General features: G+C 56.0%; 1 protein-coding gene across 11 annotated transcripts in view; it reads left to right on the top strand.

Annotated features, from left to right (window-relative positions):
* Window positions 1-27,897, top strand: part of HPCAL1 (hippocalcin like 1) — a 122,655-nt gene that overhangs the window by 57,056 nt on the left and 37,702 nt on the right. Inside the window, exon 1 of one of the 11 annotated variants that reach the window (XM_070574498.1) lies at window positions 2,966-3,293. The exons of 9 other annotated variants lie outside the window; for them this stretch is intronic. The gene's annotated coding sequence lies outside the window, so the exon portion shown is untranslated. Of the gene's footprint in view, window positions 1-2,965; window positions 3,294-18,208; window positions 18,333-27,897 lie in introns of those variants that run through there. One more of the 11 variants, XM_070574502.1, reaches the window with a different exon arrangement.

Genomic DNA, 27,897 nt, shown 5'->3' with positions numbered 1-27,897 from the left:
GAGCGGACTTTTGTGGGGCCCAGCGCCGGCAGAATTATGCCCTGATTGGTTTCACACCATCGCCTGTGATGCGTTTCCTCCAAGGAGTGTATTAGATCACCGTAAATTGAGATCCAGCGTAGAAGCAGGATGTTCTTTTAAACATCACGACCTTCCCTCCCCACGAGGTGTTTGCAGAACAATGTTTTTTATTCCTGTTCTTTTCCCTGCCCGCAGTTTAGAGAAGAAAATCAAGAAATCATATTTTTCTCCCCCACACAGTCCCATCCCCAACAGTAATAACAGCAAAACTGTCTTCCTGTTAGGAAATAGCAGCAACTTCTTTAGGAGAAAAAGTGTGTTGTTGTACTTGCCAGGAAAGAGAAAGCATAAGGAGCAGCTGGCGGCTGGAAGTGGCCACGTCGTCCGGGTCTGCGTCCCCCAGGGCTTCTGCCCCTGTGGGAGTGTAGCTGTGACCTGTGGCTGTGGCTCCTGCCCATCGTCTCCCCAACCTGCTTCCTTTCATGTGTCAAACACAGGATGCTGTCAGGGGCTTGCCGTCCAGCCTCGATGAAAGGAGCCTTTCTCCCAGGCCACAAGGGCTTGCTGGGAGAAAGAAGAGTATTTGGCTCCGGTTTCTGGTTAAATGCCCCTGATTGTAATGACCCTGCTCCCACTTCGTAAATGGCGGACAGAGGTCAGGTTGTAAGGAGGGCGGGGTCAAGCCCTATTTTTTTAATAGAAAGTATGAGGAGAGAAGCAGGAAGAAATCAGCAGTGTAACCATCTGAAGAGCCTTCTCCCACTGTCTTCAGAGTTCCAGGTGACAGTGATGTTAGCCAGGCGGTGGGCAGAGGTGCAGGCTGGGCAGCGAGGGGCCCCAGGCAGCCGTCAGGATGGAGTCGAGCCTTGGAGGTGATCGGGGGCCCCTGGCCTGGTGCTTTCACCGGAGTCTGTGTGGCTGCTTTGACCTGGGTCCTGCCACATCTGTGTTCCTTCGTAGTCCCTGAGGGCAAGAGATTGCAGGCTAGCGGCTAAGAAGCTGAAATGAGACGCCTGTCTTCCTGCTCCGTCCTCATGGCCCGCATGGCAGGAGGGAGGTCAGAGAGGTGGCACTGGGGAACCTTTCTCTTGCCCTCTGCCCCTTGGGGAGCCACTGAGCCACGACGAATGGCGTCTGTCTCTCTGGCCCTCTCGCCAGGTGGAACCTCCCAGGAGAGCCCTGGGCATCTCAGGGAAGGAAGCGATGTCTGTGATCATGAACATGCCCCATCCTTCCAGGCCCGCCCGGTGGCTGCTGGCCTCACCCTCCAATCCAGAGCAGCCACAGCCCCCGCTTCCCCTCCTCCTCTGACCTGACTTTGGTCGCATCGTTGCTCTGACCGATGGCAGCGGTCAGGCCAGCTCCGCTCCACTCTGAGTAAGGGGCCCCGAGTCCTGTGCTCCTGTCGGGAGTGGACGGTTTAATCTCCGTGTTTATAGATGCGTTCCTGCACGGGAACACCCCTTTTCACAGCTGGCTGGGTTACTCTGCCGTCTTCCCACAGCTTGGGAAACCCCGAGTTTATTCTTTACCCCTTCTCCACCGCCCACTCATCTGGTATGTGGGCTGAGCAGCACCATCATTTGCTAGTTCATTTGTTCATTCATTCATTCATTCCTTATCTGACATTCCACCCATCTCGTGTCCAGGTGTTGGACACTAGCAAAGGCTCCCGGTCTTGCGAGGGCAGTGAGAGCCCTAAGGAGCACGTTGATGGAAGAAGCAGGGGCCGGAGCGAGGAGGCCCTGCCCCCGCACCACAGGGTAGAGGGTGTCAGGGAGGCATTCCTGGAGGGGCCCTGCGCAGAGCTCCGCGCTAGGAGCCGGCCAGGGAGAGCACGCTGCGCGGGGCGGGGACTCCAGGCCCGTGGAGCCTCACCCCGGGGACTGATAGGCCCCCAGACTCCAGGGCGGGCGAGCTGGGGGCTCTGGAGACTGTCCAACTGCCCCGCTGTGAGATACTTCGTTTACCAAGTCGGTGACTGGTCGGCTACGAAAGACTGAAAAGTGGAAAGCAAAACCGAAAATAAAATGGAATCTTACCAAGCGTTCCTTTGGAAGGCAAATCCATGCGACAGGAAGCCAGCCATCGTCCCAGTATGAGGGCTGAGCCCTGTGCACATTCCAGATGGTTCCTCGGGATTCCCCCTTCTGCTCCCCTATCCTCTCCTCTCCTTCACTCTCCCTCCTACCTTCCTTCCTTCCTTCCCCAGACGGGGCCCTTGCTCTCACGCCCCACGTCATCCAGCCTGTTGGCTGGGGCTTTGTTTCTTTAATACTAAGTCAGGGTGGGCAAGACTCCCCTGGAAAACCGGGTGTGTATGGCCACCCCAGGGCGCTGTTTCATCTCTGGAATTTGAATCCTTATCCTAATTGCCTTAAAACTATTGGAAGGGAAGGCCCCCAACAAAGGATCTCCACCAGTCCCAGCTGTCTGGTCTTGATCCTGTCTCCTTGTTGGTGTGGAACCCGTCATGTTTGGAGACTTGAGATGATCGATTCACCAGTTATTTTAAACTGATGTCCTAGGCTGTGTACCTAATGTTCCGCGTTACACTTACAGCCGTTTTCACGTGAAAATGATCACTGTTCCATCAGAAGGGTAGGGTTTCTCTTGTGTGACGATTATCTTTTGATAATAACGTTAGTAACATTTCTCTAGCTCTTGAAACGTTGCCAAATGCGTTCATATACATTAGCTCATCTGATTCTCACAATAACCCCACGAACTGGGGTATCATCTCTTTTATAATGAGGAAACCGAGGCTCAGAGATGTTAAGCAATGTGCTCCACGTTACACAGCCAGTGAGTGGTGGAGCAGGGCCCCGTGCTGGTTCAACTTGACTCTACTGTCATTGAATTTGGTTGCTCAACCAGCGAGTCTTTATTGAACACTTGCTATATGCTAGCGTTAAGAAGAGCAGGAGCTCATGCTGGAGGAGGCAGCAGTGAGTGGTGGCACGGCGGGAGAGTGGCGGCCGAGGGTTGGAGGACCCGGCAGGCCAGGTGGAGGAGCTGGGGGCCGGGGTGTGGGCGGGCACTTGGGCCTTGAGGTGGGGACAGCACCCGCGGGAGGGTAGTGTGACGGCTCTGGGTCCTGCTCCCAGCGAGGTCAGGCTGGAGGCCAGGGTTTACTTCTGCGGAGAGACGTCCCGGGGAGTGTGAAGAACCCAGCTTCTGGTGGTGGTGAGAGCAGGGGAGCGCGGTTTCTGCTCGTCCCTCTGCTTCCTTATTTAGACGAACCTGAGCCTTCGTTCCTTCGGGAAAGAAAGGTGAGCCGTGGGGATGGAGGGAGGCCGCGGCCTTCACAATGAATGTCTTATTGTGACGTTCTGCTGGTTGGCAGCCTGATGAGGGACGGGCCAGGCGGGGGCTGACCCGCAGACGGGGGATCCCATTTCTGCTGCTGTGGGAGAGAAGGGAGGGCAGGCCCTGAGGGTGAGCACAATGCATGCTTGTGTATAGAGGGACTCACGTGGCCACTCTCTGGCCCAGACTCAAGGAGGAAACCGCCGTCTCTTGTGGTCCTGTGTGAGATAGAGCACCCAATAATGGGACTGGTTTGAATGGTACCTTTTGCACAACCATGGTCTGTATTAAAAACGAGGAGGTCTGACGGTTCCTGAGCAGAGAGGGATCTTAGAGGACAATGTAGCTGGGGAATCTCAGGCCCAGAGAGGGAAGGTGATTTGCCCAGAGTCACACAGCCTTGGAGTGCCATTCTCACGGTAACCCGTGCTGCATCTGCTTGTTTTCTGCAGTAGGCTTGGAGATGGGAGGGTTTTTATTGTTTATTGATGCAGAGAAGTGCAGAGCTGCAGAGGAGTGGGTTCTCCTGTAGCTGTTCTCCTGAGGTCACTGTGACACCACGTCAAGGGAAGTGTTTCTGCCTTTGGAGAGCTGAGCAGTGTGAAGTGGGCACACGCCCTCCAGGCGGGGTGGGCGGAGACTTAGCCTCTAGCACCCCTGTTTCTGCTGCCCCACACCTTGGGTAGTGCTTGGGACTTTTCTGGCTGTTTATAGGAGCTTCTGGAATCGGCCTTTTAGGATGTGCCAACACGTATTCATACGTGTAACCTCTCCATGCGGCATTTCAGTTCTATGAGAGGTGCTGGGGCATCGCTGTGTTTCTGCAAGGTGTGACCCACGTTCTGTCAGAACCCCAGGGAGCTGGCGGGGAAGGTGCAGACTCCTGGGTGCTCCCAGACTTGCTGATCAGAAGCCCCAGGGCAGGGCTGGGAATCTGCATTTTAAACAAGCTGCACAGGTGGCACTCGGGTCAGCCGGGCTGTGAGCACCCCTGGCCCGGAGCCGGGATGTGGTTCAGCTCTCAGAGCCGGTCTCCGTGGGTTGCCCGACCTTGAGTGAGCCAGTTCCCATTCCCGGGCCTCGGGTTCTGGTCTGTAAGATGGAGACACCACACCTCCGTTTAGGTTGTGATTGCCTAAGTGTAGAAATGTTTGGTGCCCAGTGAATGGTGGCCTTTATTGGGCCTGGTGAGCAGTAGGCAGGGCAGGTGCAGAGGGGGATGTGAGCACCTGGGCGTCCCCGCTGGGAAGGGGCCTCCTGGAGGAGGGTGGACCCTTGGGAGCGGGACAGAAGCTGTACTCAGGGCCTCAGGGCCGCAGTTTGGGGAAAAGCGTGCAGTGACCCTTGGAGATGGTGTCCTCCTTCCCTTTGCCGGGTGCACAGGCTCCCAGAACTCGGTGCCCCAGAGGGTGCCCAGAGAGGGTGTCCTGCTTGGGGTGGTGGAGCTGGGCCCAGGGCCCGCACACTCACTCTTCAGCCAGGGCTCCCTCCACCCGCACGCATGACTGAGTGTCCGTGCCACGCGGGCCCCTGGAGGGACTCATGGCCAGGGCTGTCCCAAGTTCTGGACTAGAACTCAGGTCCCGCCCCACTCCTGCTCTTCTCAGATGGTGATATGCTAGGACGCCAGGAGCCTGGTGATCTGGTGGATGCCCTCGTTGTGCACCTGCCTCCAGGCCCTTCTGTGTGCGTGTCCAGGGTACTTGTGAGAGCCTGAGCCCCCATTCTGGGCCTGTTCTTGGAAACAAGTTCACCTTCCAGGGCCGAGGTGCGTGGGTGGGGGCGTCTGCTGTGTGAACAGACACCCGGGGTCCATGAGGGAGACAGGGTGGTGCTGCTGCTGGCCTGAGGGGGGACAGGCTGGTCTTCCAAGGACGGCTGTTTCTGCAGGTGGCAACCAGGAGCCATTGCTTCTCTTCCCCCATGAGCTGGGATCGTTCTCCTTTATCCTTTGTCATCACGATGTACCTTGCCCAACCCACAGTCTTCCGCTCCCTCCCCCTGAGCTGCAGAGCAAAAGTCATAACAGCGGCTAATAGGTGCCTGGGCCTCGCCACACATACCCACCCTCACTCTGGCCCCCACTCATCTGAGTGGCCTTTTTGTCCTCACCTCACAAACAAGGCTCCAAGAAGATGGAGTGTGAGGGGAGTACCAGGCGTCAGTCTGGACCAGACCTGGGTCTTCTGTTTTGTGGAGCCTGCGCCTCTCACTGTCTTTCTGGGGAAGATGCAAGTGTCCACCTTCTGTGTCCCGTGGGCCCTCCCACGGAGCTCAAGCCAGACTGGAACGTGGACCACGAGGGCTGCTTCGTGGGCCAGAGGAGCTCCCTGCTGTGTTCCCATAAACAGCAAGGTCTCACAGTTCGCTTAAAATGCAGATCTGGTTTTGCAAGAGCACGTCTGTCTGGCACCAGGAGGACCACCGTGCCAGGCTCATGGCATCCAGCCGCTCCCGATCCGCTCCTCCCACGTCCCCAGCCCATCTGTAGCCCCAGCCTCTCGCCTCAGTGGCTCAAGCATCAACTCTGGCCCTGCCTGCCCCCAGGCTCCCTGCACCGTGTGCTGTCCTGGTTTCTGCTTCTTGAGGTGGACAGTCTGCTCTGTGCTTCTCTGAGCCTCCAGCAATGGGCACAGGGAGCCCTCAGCACTCGGCGAAGGTGCCAACAGTTTGGCTGTTAGATGGAGGATGCTGGAGCTGTGGGAGCCCCGAGTTTGTCTCATACACTACCCTCCTTTCAGGGGGGCTGCGTCTGCCCAGGACTTTGCTGGGGAGCAGTCAGCTGCAGGGTAAATGCTGGGTCCCACTGTGTGTGAGGTTGGTACATTCGGCCAGGCGAGGGGTGTCTGGAGCCACACAGAGTGGTTCTGCCCCTGCCTCTGCCGAGAGGATGATCAGCAGTGGGGAGTCTGAGATGTTTTTGTCCAGCTGTTTCCGTGTTGTTTCTCCAGTTTATTGTCATCTGCCTGCAACTTGAGAACTTCGTCCCCGCACATGCTGGCACTTACTATAGGAGATATTTAATCCACGGAGGGCGGGCGGATGGTGGTATTGTTCTCAGGGGGCACTTTGTTGGCATTCCTTAAAGCAAAATCTTCAATATCCCTATTGTAGACAATTCATAAATTTTAGAAAGAAATCAGTAAAGTAAAATAGTAGTAACAACAGTCACCACCATCCCCTGTGTTGGTTAGATGTACATTTTAGCCTTCCTGGCATAAATTTGTCGAAGTGCCAGAAGAGCCCTAGTCCCATACCACAGTCCCCGGACTGAAGCTCCCACACAAAACCGCGGAACTGTTGTCACAGTGAGCCCTGTGCTGGGTGGGGGCGGGGCGGCAGTGAGCCCGTGCTGGGTGGGGGCGGGGTGGCAGAGGGTGACATCAGTGAAGCTTCCCTAGCGCAGCCTTCTGCCGGGAGCCCTGGCCCCATGCTGTGCGGGGTCCTCACGCCTCATGTGGTCCTCACCCTGGCTGCCCTGGGGCTCTGTGTGTGCATGCATGTGTGTGTGCACATGTATATGTGCTGGTGCATGTGTATGTGTGGATGCACACGTGCATGCAAGTGTGCCCACCTATGTGTGGGCATGTAGGTTTATGTGCATGCTTGTCTGTGTGTGTGTTGCATGTGTGCACTGGTGTATGTGTGTCTGCATGTGCATGCTTGCATGTGTCAGTGTGCACACTTGCGTGTGTCAGTGTGTGCATGCCCACAGGCATGCATTCGGTTTCAGTAGACTGGAGCCTCTGAGGACAGGGCAGGTCCCTCTCCTCTGTGTCCCCGGCGCAGACTTGGCATGTAATCAAGGGGTCCGTAAGCTTGGGTGCCCACTGTGGCCCCCCTTGGGCTGCCCAGACGCGGTGAGCGCCCTGTGCCGGCGCTCAGTGCCCTCGTCTGCACCTCTGGCAGCACGCCTCCTGCGGACCTGTCAATATTTGCTCGTGGTCAGCCGCCGTTCCTGGGTGCGGCCGGGTGCCAGGGCTCGAGGTCAGCGGGGTGTGTTTGGGTTTCACGGTGATGTGTTTGCTGAGCTTCTCCTGCCTGCACCAGCGGCTCCAAATGACATTTCAGGAATTGAATTACGCTGTTTCGGTCCTCACAGAATCCAGGAAGAGATAATTTGATTATATCTGTTGGAAGTCATTGCCACAAGCGGCTTCGTTTCCTTAGCCAACAACATCTATCCTGCGTGGGGAGAGACGGCAGAGGGATGCTGAAATGACTGGAGTTTCCCAAAAGCGTGTCTCCAGGCTGGCGGTGGCCCAGGGCTCTTTCCCTGGAGTGGGGGAAGCCCAGGGCCTGAAGGCTGTCTCCAGGCGGGGCCCACACCAGCATCGCTTGCCACTGGCACGTGGTTGCCCCGCTGTGCTGCGTGGCCCGACCTGCCTGGCACACCCGAGCAGCCCTCTCTTGCTGAAGCTGCCTCCCTGGGGTGGCGGCTGCAGCAGAGGGCTCTTCCCTCCGGCCCCGTGGGGCCAGGGCGAGGGAGCCGTCTCGTTCTGCCTTGGGATGTCACGGAAGGCCCGTGCCTGATTTCTGTGCCACATCTTGCCTTTTAGGGGTTGTCTCCTGGGGGGCTCACATTTCACCCCGGCCCCAATAGCCATCACGGCCGGCTGCTCTTTCCTTGGCCCCTTGGGGAATTCACTGTGGGCCTTCCCAGCCTCAGGGTATCCGGAGAATCTATAGAGGTCTCAGGATGCCCTTTGTGGTCCTGCAGGGGCATCTGCCTTCCAGCCTCCCGAGTCCAGGCAGTTGCAGGGCTTCCTGGCAGCTTATGGTTCAGCTTCCCGTGGTGCCAGGAGCGAGTTCAAGAACTGCAGGACCCGCCCCTGCTCCTGGGCTCAGAGCAGAGGGAGGTGTTCTCGCAGCGGCCCTGCCAGTGTTCTGGGAGCACTGGGAGGGGATCCCTGAGGCCATCTTGGAAGAGGGGGTGGTTAAGCCAGCCAACTTTGTTGGGAGCTGTCACCCATTCCCCGTTAGTCAAATAATAATGAATATGTTGTGTTTGGCTCGAGCAGAGAAGGCTGAAAGCAAGCTAACAGGAAGCCTGAATTCAGCCGGAGCCGAGTTAGTGATCCTTTAAGAAGTCTAACTTAGGGTTTTGAAAGAGGAAAAGGCTCTGGCCTCATTAGGCTGCCTCCACCGCGTCCTTGAAACCTTTCACTCCTTGGAATGTGCTTCTTAACTTTTGGAAAAAACAACTTTCTCCTTCTGTATATAGCGCTTATCGCCATGTGCAGGCACGTACCTGGTCCACTTATAGTCAAGAAACCACTGGGTGAGGCCCCCAGGGTGGGGCGACTCACGTATTGGGTCTGGCATTCCGTCCACGGGGAGCCCACGGGCTTGGCCTGTAGGGCCTGGTGGAGGGGCTGAGTCAATCTCGGAGCCCTTTTCTACTTGCATTCCCAAATTTCTCCCTCCCCTTATAAGTGGCTACTTTCCCATTACAAAAAACACCTCTGGTTTTATTTTCTTCTGACCCGGCTCCCAGCAGTCCTGGAGCGCGGCAGGGCGTGGGGTGGGGGGTGGAAAGAATCGCGTGTGTACCTGTGTGTACGCCTGCGTGTGCCCAGAGGTGCACGCACGGAGCTTAGCAGGGGTCAGAGGGACTTCGGGGTTAGGATTTCCGCCTGGCTCGGCTCTGGGCTGTGTTGTGACCCTGTCCACGTCTCGGGAAGGTCCTTGTGTGTCTTTCTGAGGAACAGTTAGTTCGATGCGGGCAGGAAGAGGCTCCAAGGAGCAGAGGACCTGCTGGCCTCGGGGGGAGCTGCACTGTGTCTGACCCCGAGCAGGGTCCCGCACAGAGGACTGAGTGGCGGCTGTGAGCTGGCCCTTGGACAGGCTGCCCTGTGACGCCTGGACACTCAAGTCAGGCTCTGGACTGCAAGATGACCACTAGCCCTGGCCTTTGACAGGCCACGGGAGCCTGCTGGGGGTGTGATTCTGGGCACCCAAAAAGGTACCCCAGAACCCCTTAGCTATGGAAGGGTCCCAGGGTGTGCTCCTCTGTCACGGGGCACCCTGCTCCTGGGGGTACTGAGGGCTCGCACGCAGGCAGCAGCTGTGTCATGAGAGGACTTGGGTTCCAGTTCCCACCTTGCCACTCACTTCTGCCTTCATCCCTGTGGGCCTTGGTTTCCTCATCTGTAAGGCAGGGGCCCATCTGAGGCTGTCACTGAAAAGCTGTGTTGCGGGGCTGCCCCCTTTGCCTGTGGGGACCCGAGGCAGAGCTGGCACCTGCGGGACGCAGGGCCAGGATGCAGCTGTGAGCCAAGAAGCAGGGGTTGCGGGGTGGCCCACTGGCAGGGAGAGCTATTTGCCGGGCTCCTGGAGGGGGCCGAGGTGGCTGAGGGAATGGGTGAGACAGTGGCATGTGGTGTGTGCGGCCCTGCTGTTTGCAGCTTGGGGCTTTGTGAGGCTGGCTGACTGCTGGGCTGGAGGGGAAAGCCAGGCTGAGTTTCCATGCGCCCCTGGAGCTGGGCAGACAGGCAGAGCTGGCGTCCACATCTGCCCCGTGTCTGCCTGTTCTCCTCTGGGAAGAGCTTCTTTCAGCAGCCCGATCACCGTGTTCGCTGTGCAGCTCTGCGTCCTCTGAATGCAGAGTTTCTGCTGGCCTGCGAGGCCCCAGTAGCTCATCTGGGTCTGGTGCAGGCGAGGGGCTGGGCTCTGGGCTGGATGGCCCTGCGTGGGGAGGTAGCCCCAGGGCCCCAGCCCACCAGCTGCACTCATCCCCAGTCCAGGGGTCCTATTTTGGTGGAGAAAGGGGTCAGCGGGGAGAGGGGAGCATGGAAAGACCACGCCCCTTCTCCTGTGGCTGGTCCACACTGGCCTGGGTCTCCTGGGGCAGGCTTCCCCCGGCCTCTTCATTCCCAACTCCTCGCTTTCCCTCCACGGCTTCTCTGTTCATCTCCTGGAGACCAGCTGAGCAGGCAGGTGAGACGCCTGGCCTGGCCCTGCCCGAGAAGCCCCACGGCCCGGCCCTGCGTGGTCTCCTCCTCTGGCTCTCCTGTGACACTCCTTTGTGGCCCCTCGGCGCCAGGTCCAGGTTTGGTCCTGTTCCTGTTCAGGAAACCACTGTGGGCGACATGGAGACGAGTCCGCTGGCCCGGCCGCCCCTCCTCGGGTCTTGCCTGGTCATCCTCAGAGGGCTGTTTCAGGCCCTGCGTTCCCTCTGCGCTGACGAGTGTGAGGATGCAGGGACGCACCACGCTTCTCATCTCTGCATTGCGTGGAAGTGTGAGAACCGCACCGCTCTACATCTAGCTGGTGAAGTGCGTGGAGGTCGGTCTGGTCTTCTTCCTCAGCTGGCTCTGATCTTTTGCTTTCCCTCTGTTCTGATCATTCTTCAACTGGGGCCAACAATCAGAAACATCACATTTCCATGGCGTGAGCCGCGCACGGGAGCCGCGTGGCACCCAGGGTGCACCGGCTGAGTGGGGGAGGAGAAATCTTCTGAGAGGCTCTTCTCTGGGGCACAGTTTGACTCCACCTGAGTGTGTTGAGCACTCACTGCATGCCCTTCATCAATTATTAAGCACCTGCTGTGTTCCAGACACCATGTTCAATGTGGAGGATACACATTGGGTAAGGCTGGATACCTGGGGAGCCCCCAGTTGGATGGGGGTGGCAGACAGGTGAGCATATGGGTGTGACACAGTGTCATGAGCCCTGTCACCGGGCAGCAGGGGTCCCACAACTCCTTGGCTCGGAAGTCTAGGCCCATACTGGAGAAGGTGACCACCTTCAGGGACCCAGGACGGCTGGCTTCCCTCCATTTCCTCTGGAAGCCCCCTGGGGCCCCTCTCCCAGCCCCCATCCCTTCAGTGCCCTCCTGAGTGAGTGGATCAGGGATAAGGGGAACCCCCAGAAAGAGACCTTACACTCCAGGTAGGAAGGTCTTGGACAGGTGTGACACCAGGTGGCTCAGAGCAACAGCCACGTGCTGGGCCAGTGAGGACGACAGACCAGAGAAGCTGAGGATGGTCAGCGAGGAGAATGGCCTGTAGGCCAGTGGGGCCGGTGGGCAAGATCCCTGGATTGGAATGAGAGGCGAGGAAACTGAGGCCAGAGCAGAGGGCTTGTCCAGGAAGGGGCAGAACCAGGCTCCTAGCAGCTTCTCCATTTGCAACACCATGCCACTGCTCCATGAATGAGACATGAGGTGGGTGGAGGCCTCGAAGTATCATCATCATCATCTGACTTACTAATAAAAAAATTAAAATTTAAAGTGATCTAAAGTGACAAGTGACAGGCATGTTCCTAGAAACCGGAGATTGGGTACGGAGCAGGTCTCAGTGTAGATGACACCAGACACAAAGTCCCCTGGACTCGGTGGGTTTTTAAGGTTTCAGAATTCTGAAGGACAAAAGGCTCTTTATTCCAGGTGTGCTGGGGGTCTCTCAGTCTTCACCGCCCTGTGTCCTGGGCTCAGGGCTGAGTCGCACAGCACAGCTTTGTTTCTGGGTGGAGCCTCCGCCGCCCAAGGACAGGCTCCTTCCCCTGCTGGGGACCGAGCTGGACACCCTAGGACCTGAGGCCCCTTCTCACTCAGATGCCCCAGCAGCCTTCAGAAGCCGGCGGCCCACCTGGCCCTCAGCCTTCTGGAACCGGGTAGGCCTTCCAGGCCCTGGGGCAGGCTGGGGGTCCTGGCCAGGCCCAGCAGCACCACCCCCAGGTTTGCGATGTCCTCTCTCTGTGGGAGGCCCAGCGCCTGCACTCGGGACTTCTCTGTTTTGTCTGTTTGTTGACATTCTAGCCTCGAGGTCTGTGTTTCCTTGTTGGGCCTCTAGGAGGGTACAGCCTAGACAGGTCCTCAAGTCCCCGAGTCTCTGGGCTGGCCGTCCCAGGAGCTCAGGGCGAGCTGGCTGGGTATCCAGGCCACTGGGCCACACGGTTCCACACTCTCCTTCCCTCAGGTGTCCGAGACCTTTCCCCTGAGCCGTTGGGCCACATCCTCCAGGTCAGTGTGGTGGAACACCATAGCCCAGGGGACAACAGACTGCATAAGACACTTACTTTAATTAGAAGAGTTACATGACAATATATCAGAAAGCTGGCAAAGTACAGGGAAAAACAAGTCATTAATGGTGGCCTTCTGGCACAGCCTCGCCCCTGTGTCTTCCTTCTGGTGCTTTGCTTGTTTTCATCGCAGTGTTGGCACCTGCATCGCATGTTGCAGGTTGACCCCACACCGGGGGGATAGTTCTTCCCATCCTTAGGGTTTGCAGCGAAGAGCGCTTCCCCCTGTCATTTTGATGGAGCTCAGGAGGCAGAGATGGAAGCCTGTCCTGGCCTCGGGGAGCTGGCCGTCCAGAAAGCAGGCGAGCTTTAAGCGGAGCTGTCTCTCTGGCGCCTGCTGCCCACCGGGCTGTGCCGGGTATAGTTGAGGTGTGGCTTTGATCCAGACCTGCTCTTGAGGAGCGTACACAGGGCGACGCGGGTTACTTAATTCAGACAAAATGTGTGACAAGGTTGAAGTAGAGGCAGGAGCGGGGTGTTGGGTGGGAAGGGGGAACGCTTCTGACTGTGTGGCTCTGAGAAGGCTTCCCGGGAAGGCCTGTTGGGAGGGCCTGGGCACAGAGCTGGGTGTTGGCGCCAGGAGGATTTGGACAGAGAGGGGAGGCGTGCAGACGTTTCTCCCTGACGGCACAGAGGTGGTGTCCTCACCTGGTCCTCCTGGCGTGGTCCACAGTCTGCAGTGGCCTTGCTCGTTCGTGTGTGGTTGATGGTCTCTCTTGGGCTCTGGTGGACAACGTCCATGGGACAGAGACTTCATTGGCCTTATTCACCCCACCGGATAGGTGCCTGAAAGTACTGAATGGAAGTATGGAGGAGACAGTGGAGGAATAGGCAGTGTCTGTGATGGAAGGACTCCACAGGCCGGCCACAGAAGGGTGGTCTTGGCGGGGGATCTGAGCCCAGAGGGAAATCTGAGGTCTCTTCCCTAGTTGGCTGTCTTTTGGGAAGGGGTAGAAAATCACACAAGAACAAAGAGGTGGGGGGAAGGGAGAGAAGAATTCCCACCCCTAATCCCAGCACGAGAGGTAACATTTGGTGCGTGTCCCACCCCAGGAGGCCCCTGCCCAGATGTGTATTCCTATAGATGTAATTTCGTACGTGGGACCATTCCTTCTCTACCGTGTGAAAACCTGTGTTTTCACTGAGCGACGCTTTGTTCTTCCGGAGAATTCACCAGGCAGGACCGTATCGACAAGGCACGTCTCTACCTGAACCCTCTGCTGCTTGTCCTAGGCCGGGGTCCCCAGGGGCTTTTCTCAGGCCCAGGTCTGGTGGCAGAGCAAGAATACTAAGCTGAGGGGGGGGGGGTGAGGGGGACAGAGGGAGTGCGAACCAGCACCCTCCTGTTTCCTGTCGCTTAGGAGGCCCCCAGCCAAGCTGTCAGTCCTGCCGCAGAAGTGAGAACAGCGGTGTCAGTACTCGGGTTACAGCGTTAACTGTATCCTTACTGTTTGGGACAAACTCGAATTCAGACCCTCCTCTTAGCGGCTGTGTGACCTTGGGCGAGTCAGCTCACCTTGGACTGGCCCGTCCTCCTGTGGACAGGGGATGATCCCTCCCTCAAGAGGTGTAGGACAAAGTCTGGGCCGCGCCTTCCGAGTGGTAGGCGCCCGGCAGATGGGGGCTCCCTTTCTGCCCTCCTTTTGCACCTGGAAAAAAAAAACGGAAAAAAACCCGAAGGAATCTATGAAAAAACTATCAGTTAATAAAATAATCAGGTGAGTAGTTGGAGAAAAGATAAATATTCATATTAGCCATGATCACTTATTAAGATATATTTTCAGGGCTGGCCCCGTGGCCGAGTGGTTAAGTTCACGCCCTCCGCTGCAGGCGGCCCAGTGTTTCGTTGGTTCGAATCCTGGGCGCGGACATGGCACTGCTCATCAAACCACGCTGAGGCAGCGTCCCACGTGCCACAACTAGAAGGACCCACAACGAAGAATATACAACTATGTACCAGGGGGCTTTGGGGAGAAAAAGGAAAAAAGTAAAATCTTTAAAAAAAAAAAAAGGTATATTTTCAAAGATCCCACTCTTGTGCCTAAAATGTCGTGTTAGTGGTTACACATCCGTATATGTTTGTCAGAAGTCAGTGAACTGTGTACCCTAAGATAAGTGAATTTTATCGTATGTAAGTTATACCTTAAAGAACTTGACTTTACGTAAAAAAGCCTCCATTCTTAATGTCTACAGAGCATATGAAAATACCCAGGTCTAGCATTAAGGAAGAATGTGCCTGACTGAGATGAAGAAAAAGATGGCATTTAAATGTTTTGTTGTTAGTTTTTCCTTATTACAGAAGTTACAAATAACAAAAGCTCCTCCTGCCTCGAGGAGCTCACTTTCAGTGGGGGGTCCGATAGTAGACATGATAAGCAAGCAAATTATATCATGTGCTTGGTGCTACCCACCCTGGGAAGGAATTGACCTGGGTAATGGGGAGTGGGGGGTGTAAAGGAAGGGAGGGTCGTGCGATTTTAGATAAGCTATGGTGGCAGACTCATTGAGAAGGTGACATTTGAGCCAAGTGTGGGGACCACGGCCAGGGAGGGTGGTCCAGGCAGAGCTGGTGTGTGTCGAGGTGGGAGCAGGCCTGGCATGCTCAGGGAGTGGCGGGGAGAGCTGTTGGGGAGTCTGCAAGTCTGCATGAGGACGTCAACCCTCCCAGTGGGCAGGGCAGCCCCGGATCACATGGTCTGCTCTTTCCTAGTCACCTAAATATCACAAAATACATGTTTTATTTAAGTTTACCATAATGACACTATTTTTTTACATACTGTGTTGTAACCTGTTTAACATAACAACTATTGAATACGTTTTTCCATTTTTCGAAAATCACCGTCTGTGGCCTGATTTTGCAGGCTTTGGCTGCACTTCCTTTCCGGGCGTGAGCTATAATTTGTTTAACTAACACCTGCTGTTCAGCACTTCGTCCTTCTGGAAGGCACCGTGGAGAGTTGCGGGACGAGCCAAACAGTGGAGGCCGTGCCCGTCTGCCCCAAATGTCTGGATGGGAGGTGGCCGAGCTGAGCCACAACTAAAGTGCAGTAGCTGGTGTGTCCAGACACACTGGATTCATTCCTTGTTTTTCCACTGCTTTAGATTTAGGGAGCTTCACCTGGAGAGGCATGTGGATAGGACTGGAAAATGTCACAGCCATACTGCCTGCAGATAAGTCGGTTTCCCAACCTTGTGGTTAAGCGGCCTGACCCGCTGGAGCCACCTGGCTGGCACTCGAGTGCCCGGCCACACTGGACTGCCCCACCCGCCTGGGCAGGTCTCTCTCTGGTCCTGTTCGTGCTCTTTACTCGCTCTGACTGCCCTCCCCGCCTCCTGTCAAGCTCCAAGCCCACCTGCAGCCTCTCCCTGGAAGCATCCGTCGCCCCTGCTCACATCTTCCTCCCTCCTGCCTGCATGTGGACTTAGAGTCTCCCCGGCAGGTTAGCGACTCCCAGGGCAGGGCAGGGCAGGGCCCAGGTTCCTCCCGTTCCACGTGAACCAAGCCTGCCTGCCTCTCTCCCTTCTTCCATTCAGCCCCAGCGCTGGGTTTGGCACGAGATACAAACGGTGGTTAGGAAGTTATGTTCTGCGGAACCGTCGGCCCAGCGTGGAAAGTAAGCTGGTAAACGTACACGAGTGTCCAGAGTCATTCTGGGAGCAGCGAGCGGCCAGAGCAGAGGGCATCTGAGTGGCGTTTAGAGAAGGGAGCGCTGCGGAGGTGGGAGACGCCGGGCCTGGGCGGTGTCCTCACTTCAGGCTGAAGGCCTTAACTGAGCAAGGTGGTCATTTCCAGGCCTGCGGCCTCCCGTCAGCTTGGATGTTGGTGGCCAGGATGACACTGGCCCTTTTGGGGTAACTTGTTTGGATTCAGGGCTCTGGATGGGATTTGTGACAAAGCACGATCCTGAGGATGGATTCAGCTGTCTGAAGTCTCTGCATTTGCAAGTGTCAAGACTCCGCAGCTGCCTTGCCCAAGGCGAAGTGGAGGAAGGTATAGCTTCATGTTTGGGGTTTTTCTAAGGCTGCTTCGAAGGGAGGTGTGGGACTCATTTCTGTGAACCATTAACATTCTCAGGACACGGGGCCCGAGCGATTTGGCTGGAGCTGTCGGTTTTACCTCCCGTCTCCAGAGGAGGGCTGCGTGTGCGGTCTAGGACGCAGGGCCTGGGCGAGGCTGCTGTCCAGTGGGTACGTGTGGTGGAGACACAGGTCCTTCGGAATGGTTTTGGTCTGGTTATATAAAACGCTCATTCTAAAAAAGATGGAAAAAGGAGAAAAGAAGAAAGCAAATATAATCCACAGTCCTACAGTTGAGAGAAGTCACAGCCAGCATCTGGGGCTGTTTGTCCTCGTCAGTATCTGTTTACGGAGAGATGAAGAGACAGGGATGTCGTAACTGACGCCATACTGCATACGCATTTCGTGCCTCCCCTTTTCCGTTCAGGATCCTATCATCCCATTTCCCTCTGTCAGTAAAAAGTGAGTGTAATCGTAAGTTTTGGTGGCTGTCACAGAAAGTGTTGGACTTGGACGTGGTTCAGTCCAGCCTCCTTGTTCCATGGAAGGTGATCCTTGTGCCCCCGGCACCCTCCTTGGGGCATCAGGGCAGAGCGGGGAGTTGGGACCGGGCGCCACCCTTGTGTCCATCCCACCTGCCCACTGTCTCCACTGGCTGGAAGCGTCTTCTGGTCCATCTGAGCGAGCTTGTGCGATTGTCCACCTGAGCCAGTGTGGTCCAGAGCCCGGATTTGAGGTCCAGCATCGCTGCTTCCCAAGAACCCCACCTCCCTCTTTCTGTTTGTAAAATGCCTTTCACTCTGTGTTTCTCAGAAAAATTGTGACGATGAGCGAGGTGTGACTTGTGGGAGTTACTTTGAAGGGAAGGTGTTGGTGGTGCCGGGTGCTGGGCGGCAGGTCTGAGTGTGGCCACGTGCGAGAGCCCACAGACCCGGCCTCCGTCCTTGGCGCCTGGGCTGTCGGCGAGAGCATGCGCCTGGCCCCTCAAATTCAGCGGGGTGTGGCTGAGCCTCTCATGGAGCTGAGCAGTGGCAGTTAGATGGCCTCATGGACATCAAATGACCCAACCAGAAAGGTCTTGCGTGATGGGTTGGCGGTTGCCCCCACATCTGTCCACAGGTGCCGTGTGGCTTTGCCCTGATGTGGCGTGAATGCCAGATTGGCTGAGGATGAAAAGCCGGAGAGCTGTTAAATTCCAGAAGCTCGAGTGGGTTGAAAGGATGAGCTGAAAATAAGATGGAATTGAACAGAGTGAAGGCAAGCTTTGCACTCTGGCTTAAGTATAGATTCGTTCATTCATGAGAGTGCAGGTCTGAGAAAAAAGAAACGACGTTGGATGCTTGCATGCACACTTGAATCTGTGGCTCTCGCTCAGCTGCTCCGTGCGGGCTGCCCTGCCGCCCCTGAGCTGCCATCAGGAGCGGCCCGGCTTGGGGTCCTTCGGGCAAAGCGTCAGGAGCCAGATGTGCCCTCGTGCCAGCAGGGTGGACTGGCTGCCCGGGTCCACCTGGACGTCCAGACAGGATTGAAGTCACCCGAAAGAGCTCTGTGCAGCGTGTGCGGTTCTGGGGCGGCTCTTCCCTTTGCCGACGTGAGTTTGCAACTAAGCAAACTCCAGCTCTCAGCCAGGAAATGCAGGGGGTGTGCTTGGTCTGGAGACCCTGGCTCCTGCGCTCTGGCCGTGGTGAGAATGGGGGAGGGCAGGCCGGCAGGAAGCCTCGGGCACACGGGCGTGAGAACCCGAGGGCGTGGACGTAGGGGCACTGCTGTGGGCAGGGCGGGGCGGCTGGGTGTTTGTGGTGTGCATCATTAGTGTGACCAGCCCCTGGGCTTTTTCCGGCCCAGCCCAACCAGGCCTATTGGAATGAGCCTGCCGGCACCCGGCTGAAGGCCTCCGTATCTGTGATCCACCAGGCCCCTTTCCCACAAGAGCTGGAGGTGCTGACCCACTGACCTCTTTGGTATGTCACTGTTGTGCCTGGCCCCCCAGAGGCTGAGCTGCCTCTGCCTGGGTGAGGGAGCTATTTGGGAAGTCCTTGGCGAGGCTGCTCCCCACCCCTTGGCATTGCCTCTCTCTCTCTGTCTCTTTCATGGCTAACTCTTATTCATCCTTCAGGTCTCTGTTTAGATGTCACCTCCTCTTGGAAGCCTTCCCAGATCCTTAGGTAGGGCTGTAGGCCTCTCAGTGGCCTCCCCAGCATCCTGCACTCATCTTTCTCGTGGACGTGTCACTTTCCCCTTAATCTCCTGGGCACTTGTGGGAGCTCCTTGAAAGCAGGGGTTTTCCTGTTCACTGTTGCGTCTGCAGCACCTAGGACAGTGCCTGGCACATTCTAAGAGTTCAGTTGAGTGTATTTTGAATAAGTAAAAGAATGCATAAATGAGACTTCGATTCCAGCTCAAAGACCAGCCCGTTACCCCGACGAGCAGGGTCAAATGTGGGAACCACTGGGCGTCGGGGTTGGCCTGGGTCACCCGAGTCACGGCTTGTGCAGGACAGAGGCAGTCCAAGTCCGCCTGGGGGCTCAAGGGCAGAACGGGAGGGCCAGGCAGGGGGCTGCTGCCCCCGTCCAGGTGTCTAGGTGCCCTGTGTTGCCACACCTGGGAGGTGCATGTCGGTGTGGTGTACCAGGTGGGAGCCACCTAAGGGCCCCTGAAAGGATTCCTTAAGGCTTTAATGTTGACTTTGAACAGCAGCGCAGCAGGAGTGAGCTGAGCTGCAGCACAAGTCTTGCCCAGGGGCCTAGAGTCTCCCCTCCACTCGTGGCTTCCTCAAACCTCCTACCTTCTCGGGCCTGGGTTTTGTGCAGGGGGGATTAAGTGACAAAGTGGCTGTGACGCTCCCTCTAGACTGTAATGCACACTGTGTGGAGTGGATTATTCCTCCCCCTCGTGGTTTGGCATCGGGTGTAGACTCTGACATGTGGGGCAGGACTGACGTACTGCATTTGTCAGGCTGCTTTTCCCCTAACAACTTGGGGTGTCCTGACACCCTTTGTGTAGACTCCTGCCGAGGTTCCCCGGGCCACCAAAACCTGATTTCAGTGCAGCTCTCTGATAGGACCTTCAAGACTTTGGTCTGCAGAAAAGACCCCGTCCTGTGTGATCTTAAAGAAAATAGGGCTCAGGAGTAAATGGCCACACGCAAAATGCTGCACTGAGGCTGGGCTTCCTAAAACATCGCCTGCTGCTGTGCACGCACGACGCGTGTAAACACGTGTGGACCTGCTGAGGCTGCCAAGTGTGGTTGCCACAACAAACCAGCCACAAAGGCTGCACATCTTCCTGTTTCTGCTCAGCCCCTCGACACACTTCCTGCACACGACACTCGGTTTCCTAGAGCCCTTCCCTGTGGAGGAGAAGCGTGGGAGTGTGCGACTGGCCTGAGCAGGACTTTCCAGAGCACTGGGTGTGCAGGGGGCTCTGTGCCCTGAAGGACCTTTGACCCTTTATTTGGGAATGAGGGGTGAGGATCCATCAGCGTACCCCTTGCCACTAGATTCTGTCAGCAGTTGGGGGTAGACCAAAAGATGACCATCAGGGGAATGTATATACGTCAGGGTCTCTCACCCTCCCCACTGGACATTTTGGGCTGCATAGCGCTTTGTTGGGGTGGGGAGGGTGCCTGTGCACTGTAGGATGTTTAGCAGCATCTTTGGCCACCACCCAGTAGATGACAGTGGATGTCCCCCACACCCCAGTTGTGGTAACCAAAAATGTCTCCAGACATTGCCAAATGTGCCAGGGGGACAAAATCGCCCCCAGCTGAGAACCACTAAATTTATGTGTGTGTGTGCATGCACACATATACACACACACGCACACGCACCTTTTTGCTGGTATTTCTAGACTGGCAAGCTTGCTCTATGGCCAGAATCCGTTTCCTGCTGCTTACCCACGCCCGTAAAAATCAATTTCCCAGTCACAGGCTGACAGCTGAGCACCTGCCGACCTCCGCTCCCAGGGGCCAGTAGGGGAGATGGGGAGACACAGGCTGAAAGGTCATTCTTTTTCCAGTCTGATCAGAAAGCCACTTCTTCCCCCAAGGAACAGGGCGAGAGGCTGGAAGCCAGCAATGTTGTTCGTGCAGAGGACTCCTGGTGGAAGGACAGAGACAGAGGGACACAGCCCATGTCTCACGTCACACAGGACAGCTCTGCAAAGAGAAGGTTTTCAGTCAAACACCCAGCAGCACGAGTCACACACTCACTGTTTCAGCCCCACACCGACCACGTGGCTCTGTGCCAGGTGGTGTGCTGGGCCTTGGAGTAAGTCCTTGTCCCCTCCCACGGTCCCTGTGGGGCTACAGACTCTAAGCAGCCGATCCCAGGAAAGTGCAATGAAGGTAGGGGAGCTGCGCGGTGCTATGAAAGTGAGCAGCCGGAAGCCTGGGGGCATCCTGAGGGAGGGACCGTGAGCTGCCATCTGAAGGGAGAGTGGTTCTCTGGGCACTTAGGGGGTGTCCTTGGCAGAGGAAATAGCTCTTTGGTGGGCCAGGGCTTGGCACTCTTAAAAACTCCTCACACGCTTTTCTTCCCAGTTGTGAAATGAGCTGAGCAGACTGGAATCAAAGATAGAAAAATGGAGATGAGAGGCTGTGCAGAGACCCAGCTGTGAGTGGCCTCTGCTGAGCGCTAGTGCATGAAAGTAGCTTTGCCAGTGTTCTTTCTTGTCATCCTCCCAACAACCCGTTGGAGCTCCTGGGGCACCAGAGGCCGAGAACCTGACCTAGGGCTGCCCAGCCGTGTGAGGCCAGCTGAGCCATGATTGATCCTGGGCGGGGGGGGGGTGACTCCAGGACCCGAGCGCTTCCTCCTGGTGGCCTCAGCTCTGGGCACTTGTTAGAAATGCAGTGTCCTGGGCCTAGCTCTGGAGGTTGTCCGGACCCGGGAATCTGCATTCTAGAAAGCACCGACTCCGGGCTTGTGTCCCTGATGGGGAGGATGACTTGGCTCCTGGAGGGGAGCACTCCAGCAGCAGCTCCTTGGAACCAAGTCCTTTGGTGCAGACGTGCTCTGCACAAGAGCCCTGGGTCTCCCAGGCCGGGCCGAGCTGGGCTGTGACTTCCCATCTGATGCTGGGCTCATTTCACTCGTGGATGCAGATGGAAAGCAGCGTGGGCAGATCACAAGCGGGAGCTGTCTGCGCGGGGCGCCGGCGGAATCCGGTGTCTGCTCGCCTGAGCGCTGTCGCTAATGGGATTTGCTGAGCCTTTTGGGTGTTTGTGGCATGGCGGCTGTTGCAGGAACCCAGCGGCTGCTCATTTGTGGGGAATGAATAATTTATTTGTGTTTTCAGATGGCTTATTCCTTCCTCGTAGACACGGCAGCCGCGCTCCGCACGCTCTGTCGGCTGCTGAGTAAGTGGCTTCGGCGGGAGGACTCGCCTTGATCTTCCTTGGTGCTGGACGCCTGTTTCCAGGATGTTGGTTTGCAGGCTGCGTTTTAAGGGGGTCCAGATCCTTCCACTTGGGGTGCCTTCCTTTCTCTCTCTTTGTGGGGAAATCATGCTTTCCCTCCTCGTTGCCTGCTTTGGGAAGCACAGCTCCAGAGTGCTAGCTGGCCCTGGGCGTTTTAGGGCTGTCTGGCAGCTAGGACATTGATAACAACAATGCTGTAGAGTTCTGGCTCTGGGAGGGCTTTGTTTCTGATTTCTGCTGTGACCAGCTGAAAGCCACACATGGTTGCAGTCACCCTTGAGAATCCCCCATTTGCACAAGTATCAGTGCCCAAGTTGCCTCTCTGCCTCTGGCCTCCACCCTGCCATCCTTTCTGCTCAGGCTGCCAGCAATCTTCCTCCAAGTGCCTCACTCAAGAGTCTGTCATGGCTCCCTGTTGCCGAAGGCTACCTGAACCCCAGTGTCAGAAGCCCTGTGCGACCTGGCTCTTGTCCTGCTCTGCAGCCTCATCTCCTATCTCTTCTTCCTCTGAGCTGCCTGCTCCCTGTTCATTGATTGAAGGCTGACTGAGACTCTGCCACGCTCCAGGCGCTGTGCGGGGGCTGGGAGACCAGGGAGCGAGACCCTGCCCTCCCAGCACTCCATCTGGAGGGGTCTGGGGCCCCAGTAGATGGGTTACAGGCAGCCTCACAGACCCCCAGGCCCGGGAACGGGGGCAGGCAGCGCAGGAGGGAGTCTCAGAATTTTCAGCATCTTTAACCTGCCATTTTGGTGGGATTGAGGCCCCAGCAGGTGCCTGGATGAGGGCCTGATTGTCAGGGCCTCGAATGCTACACCACAAGGGACCGCCAGGGGCTGCAGGTGGGCTGAGAGTGGGTACCTGGAACCTGGCCTGAGGGGACCACTCGTCAGGCACCCTGGCCAGGAGCCCTCTGCCCGCCGCCCAGCCTTCGCGCTCTGCACAGACCCCACCTCAGGCCGGCCCTGTGCACTGCGTTGCATTCTTGCTTAATTATGCTTAGATGCTTAATTAGTGTCCCTTTCCTTGCTCCTTTATCACTCACCTTGAGGGCAAGAAGGTTTGTCTCTGGCATCCCCTCTGGGCAGGTCCTGTGGCCTCTAGGGGAAGCACGGCCTACAGGGTCAGGTGCGCTCAGCTGGCATGATACTGCCCAGCTGTGTGGCCTTGGGAAAGAGGCTTGATGTCTCTGAGCCTCTGTTTCCCCATCTGTAGGTGGAAACAGAGAGAGTAATGATCCCATGAGTGGCACCGTATGTGAATGTGCCCATTGTCCAGGCCGAGCCTTAAAGGCTGCATTCAGACTCCAAGTTTAGGCCTAGGAGCTCAAAGAGCTTCCACGTGAGTCCATCGCCTCCTGTCAGGGTCCAGTCCAACGTGCTTTGGGCCTCTTCCACACGAGGGGCGGGGGTCGGTGCTTGGTCCGTTCACCCACACCATTACCTGACTCTCTGAGTGCCTGCTGCCCAGGATCATCCAGGGCAGGCACGGGGGCACCCTCCTCAGGAGCAGCCTCCTATCCTCAGCTGCCCAGCTGTGGCCAGGGGAGGGCATGTGGGGGCGGCAGGTGCAGTCAGGGCACTCCTCACGCCTTCCCCCCCGCCCCCCCCACCGCCCCGCCGTGACTTACCTGAGTCCTCTAAGGCGAGGGGCTCACCTGGGCCCACAGCCAGAGAGCAGAGAGCCAGGGGCACCTGTTCTCCACGGCTTGGGCCACTGTCACCTGGTGGCGCCCTCCGTGGTCCTGTATAGAATTACACGCCCCCTCCCCACAGTTGTGTGGTTTGGATGGTACATGAGGGCGCTGGGCCATTGTGGGTGGCGGAGGAGGCTGTGCGGAGAGGCAGGTGGACGGCCACTGCATCCTGGACCAGCCTGGGGGCACCTGGGCCGCCAGGGTGCCTCCGTCCTCCGAGGAACAGCGGCTCTGAGCAGGAAGCGCTGGTCGGACACCAAGAAGTCTCCTTGGGGAGCCGTGACACCTCACCTGAGTGACCGGGGTTGGCATCTGAAGCCCATGGTCTCCTCTTTCTGGCCCTGTGGCTCCAGGCAGGACCCTCAACTTCTCTGGGCTGTGTCCTCCTCCACGAAGCTGGGGGGAACCTGACTCCTGTGTGCCCACCCCATGGGCTGTGGAGGAGGCGGGCTGGGGTCGTGGGTGTGGACTCTGGCTGCCATCCCGGCTGCCTGATTCCTGTGCTCTCCTGCCCCACGGGCTTTCTAGGAAAAGGACAGTGTGGATGGCTCGTTCCCAGCCCTCGCTCGCTCTCCTCCAACATCGTTATTAATAAAACTCTCAGAACGTTTAAGAGAGAGGCCCATGGCCCAGCTCAGGTGACAAGTGACCAGCAGGTGACAGGTGACACGCAGCCTGAAAACCTGGGAGACGCACTTGTATGAGTGTCCGAATCTTTGCGTCTCTGCCCGGCACATGACAGCGTCTCCATCACTCGGGGAGTGTGGCCTGGCTCCACCTGGCTCTGCGATCTTGCCTGAGAGCCTTCTCTCGCCTCCGTTTGTGCAACTGCAAAATGAAAAGATTGGACGAGGTGGGGGGTTTTCCTTTTTCTTTGTTTTTCTTCTTTGCAGCTGAAACTTTTCCTCCCAAGTGAAATCACGGTGGCGTCAGTGTATCCAGCAGGCAAGGTGGCCCTGCGGGCGGGACAAGGCCTGGCTGCGTCGTTGCCCTTGAGCACCCCCTCCAGCCCTGGGCCCCCAGAGATGGTTGGAGGCTTCCGGTCTCGGGTTTCTAGGGTCCCCTTAGCCGCAAAAGGGTGCAGCTCCTTCTCCAGCTGAGACAGACAGCTGACAATGGGCTGAATGTGGACAGAGTGCACCCCAAATAGAAATTGCTGTATCAGGTTTGGATTGCTTGCTCTCCGCCTCCCCGGGGACCACCCACGGTTCCCCTGTGGCTGCCTCATTGTTCCGATGTTGGCAAAGGTTCGCTTTTTCTTCCTCTGTCTGGAACAGGAGGTGCCTCAGACAACGCCTGGGAAGAAGGCCAGAGCAGGGTTTTTATGGCCCCTGGTCCAGAGGTCGGTGACCTGGGGGAGCCGTGGTGGGGCGGCAGCGGCCGGGGCTCCAGAGGTTCCAAGGGTCCTGCTAAGGGCAGTGAGCCGTTGATACTCTTTCCTGCCCATGGAGTCAGCACCGCTCCATGTGACCTGCCTCCCTCAAAGCCACAGTCAGACGCCACCTCCCGCCTCTCAGCGTGGCCATCATCCAAAGACAGCCCATAGCCAGCGCGGGCGAAGATGTGGAGGGGAGGGAAGCCTCGTATGCTGCTGGTGGGGCTGTAACTCGGTGCAGCCCCTGTGGAAAACGGTGCAGCGGTTTCTCAAAAAATTAAAAATAGAACTACCCTATGATCCAGCAGTCCTGCTTCTGGGTGTTTATCCGAAGAAAGCAAACACTGATTTGAAACAATACATGTGCCCCTGTGTTCATTGCAGTATTATTTTCAATAACCAAGATATGGGAGCAGCCTAAGTGTCCATCGGTAGAAGAATGGATAAAGAAGATGTGGTATATGCACATGGAATACTACTCAGCCGTAAAAAAGAGTGAAATCCTCCCCTTTGTGACAGCGTGGATGGACCCCAGAGGGTATTATGCTAAGTGAAATAAGAGGGACAGAGACATAGGAATACTGTATGATTTCACTTATATCTGGAACCAAAAAAAAAAACCCCAAAATCAAAACAAATGAACAAACAAGACAAAACAGAAACAGGCTCATGGATACAGAGAACTGGTGGTTGCCAGAGGAGTGGAGGGTGGGGGGAAGGGCAAAATGGGTGAAGGGGGTAAGAGGTCAAACTTCCAGTCATAAAATAAATCAGTCATGGGGTGTAATGTCCAGCGTAGGGAACATAGTCAACAATATTGTAATAACTTTGGTGACAGATGGTAACTAGTCTTATCAGGGTGATCATTTTGTAATGTAAATAAATGTCGAGTCACTATGTTGTACACCTGAAGATAATACAATATTGTGTGTCAACTATACTTCAATGTAGAAAGAAAAGTGATCTTTCTCCCACCCACCAGAGGGAGAGGGCTGGAGAGTTACAAGGAGGTGCCATTTCTCTACTGCCTCTAGATCTGGGGACTTTATAATACTTTTCCCCAGTGCCTGGCATTTTTGTAGCACTCTCTGATTTTCAAAGTTCTTCTATAATAGTTGTGCTTAAAACGAAATGTAAACTTCTTGCCCTGGCCTCTGAGCCCCTGCTCACTGCTGACCTCATCTCTTAACACTTCCACCCTCGTTTGCCATGCTTTGGTCACACTCACCTTCTTGTGGCTCCTTGATGATGCCAAGCTCACTCCTACCTCAGGGCCTTTGCACATGCTGCTCCCTCTACCTGGAGCCCTCATCATAAGTCTGTCCCTTCCTGCATGTCCCTGACTCAGGACTTTCCTGAGCATTAAAGGTAGAGTCTCACCCTGTCCCCTTGTCCCCTAGTAATTCTGTCAGGTCACTTCATTTTATTCTTTTCCTGGCAGTTATCACAATCTATGCTTACTCTCTCCATTTGTTTCTTTTCTTTTTTTTTCTTAAAGATCAAAAGGCCCAGGTGGGAAAGTCAAAAGACCCCTAAATGCTGAGCGGTTTGAAATAGAACAAAGTCTGGAATTCCAGCTGGAGCCCCATTTTCTGAAATGCGTTTCGTGTAATCTTGCTGCATAGTTACTCTGTGAAAATAAGCTTTCACAGCCACACACATGGGGGAGTTAGGCCACTGTTGTTGCTCTCCCTGGGAGCCTTAGCACAGAAATCCTTAGCCATAAGGGTTTAAGTTAGATAAGTCAGTCGTGTGTTAAAGACTCTGAGAAGTCCTGCAGGAAAGAAACCAATTGAACTTTGTGGAAGGAAATAATGTCCACATTTCCGTGACCGTGGAGCATCTCCCACCTTTTAACATTTGTATGGCACAACACCCCAAACTAGTTTTCCTTGGAACACATTTTTGGGAATATGTGTACAAATGGAAGGACGAAGATGAGGACATTTCAGGTTCCTTTAGCAAAGGAGAAGCCTAGAGAAAGATGAGATTCTACTCATATTTACTTTCTGAAAAATACAAGGTGTCTTCTGTCGGTTGGGACTCTCTGTTGAAAGGGATAGAAAAACTTTCAAAATGGCTTAAAGCCAAAAAGGGAATTTAATATTTCACAATGCTAAAAAATCCAGAGTAGGCTTGGCTCCAGACCCTGCTGAATTCAGGGAGCGGGCAAGGTTTTACTCCATTTACTCCACCTCCAGTGCTCCCCTGTTCTCACAGTCCTCGTCGTCTCTGGAAGCCCATCCCCTCTCCCTTTGGCTGCCCAACAGCTGCAGAATCCCCAGCCGTTCCTGTCTTCAGAGTAGAGTGCAATGGGAGAGAGACCCCGTCTTTGGGGGAACCAGTGATGGAGACCCTTTCAGGTCAAATGCATTGAGAACAGAGGTGGCGTGGACCCTTAAAAGGAAACCGAAGATTGTTGCTGTAAGAAGAGGGAGTGGATGCTGGAGGAAGCCACAGTCAAAATGTCAGAACAATAATCCAGTGCATCTCCCTGGTCTATTTTTCTATTGTGCTCACAGGAAAAAAAACAAAACAAAAAACCCCCACAATGCTTAGAACATACTCGAAAGGTGTGTGTGTGCCTTGAGTGACGGGAGAAGGGAAGAAGCTCGGAGCATCGACTGGATCCCTGTCCTGCGCTGGAGCAAAGTGGAAAGAGATCCTGGTTGGAAGTGATCATTGGTGGAGCGGAAAGGAGAGCAGAAGCTCTTGGAAGAAAAGGATGTGTGTGACCATTGAAGCGCCCTAGCCTAGAGATGTGACCCGAGCAGTGAGCACCAGCAGGAGCCCCCTGGGCCACAGAAAGAAGCAGCTGAAGACAGAAGGAAAAGGGAAGCCCACGATTGGCCCTTACTCAGTCTCATCCCTCTGTTCTCCACCATTTCTCTTCGTCCCAGCGTCTGGTACCTTGCAGTTTTCCATCCTTAGAGCTTAGCCCAGCTCTTCACTGTGCCCGCCTTCTTTCTCTTCCAGGTCTCCCAGAATCTCTGCACAGATGATCACAGAGCCCTGGACCTCTGTGTCCTGGTCCCAGG

This window comes from Equus przewalskii, chromosome 14 (genome assembly GCF_037783145.1).
Source record: "Equus przewalskii isolate Varuska chromosome 14, EquPr2, whole genome shotgun sequence".
Taxonomy (NCBI): Eukaryota; Metazoa; Chordata; class Mammalia; order Perissodactyla; family Equidae; genus Equus; species Equus przewalskii.
Note: the sequence above shows the minus strand (reverse complement) of the source record. Positions and strands in the feature narration are given on the sequence as shown.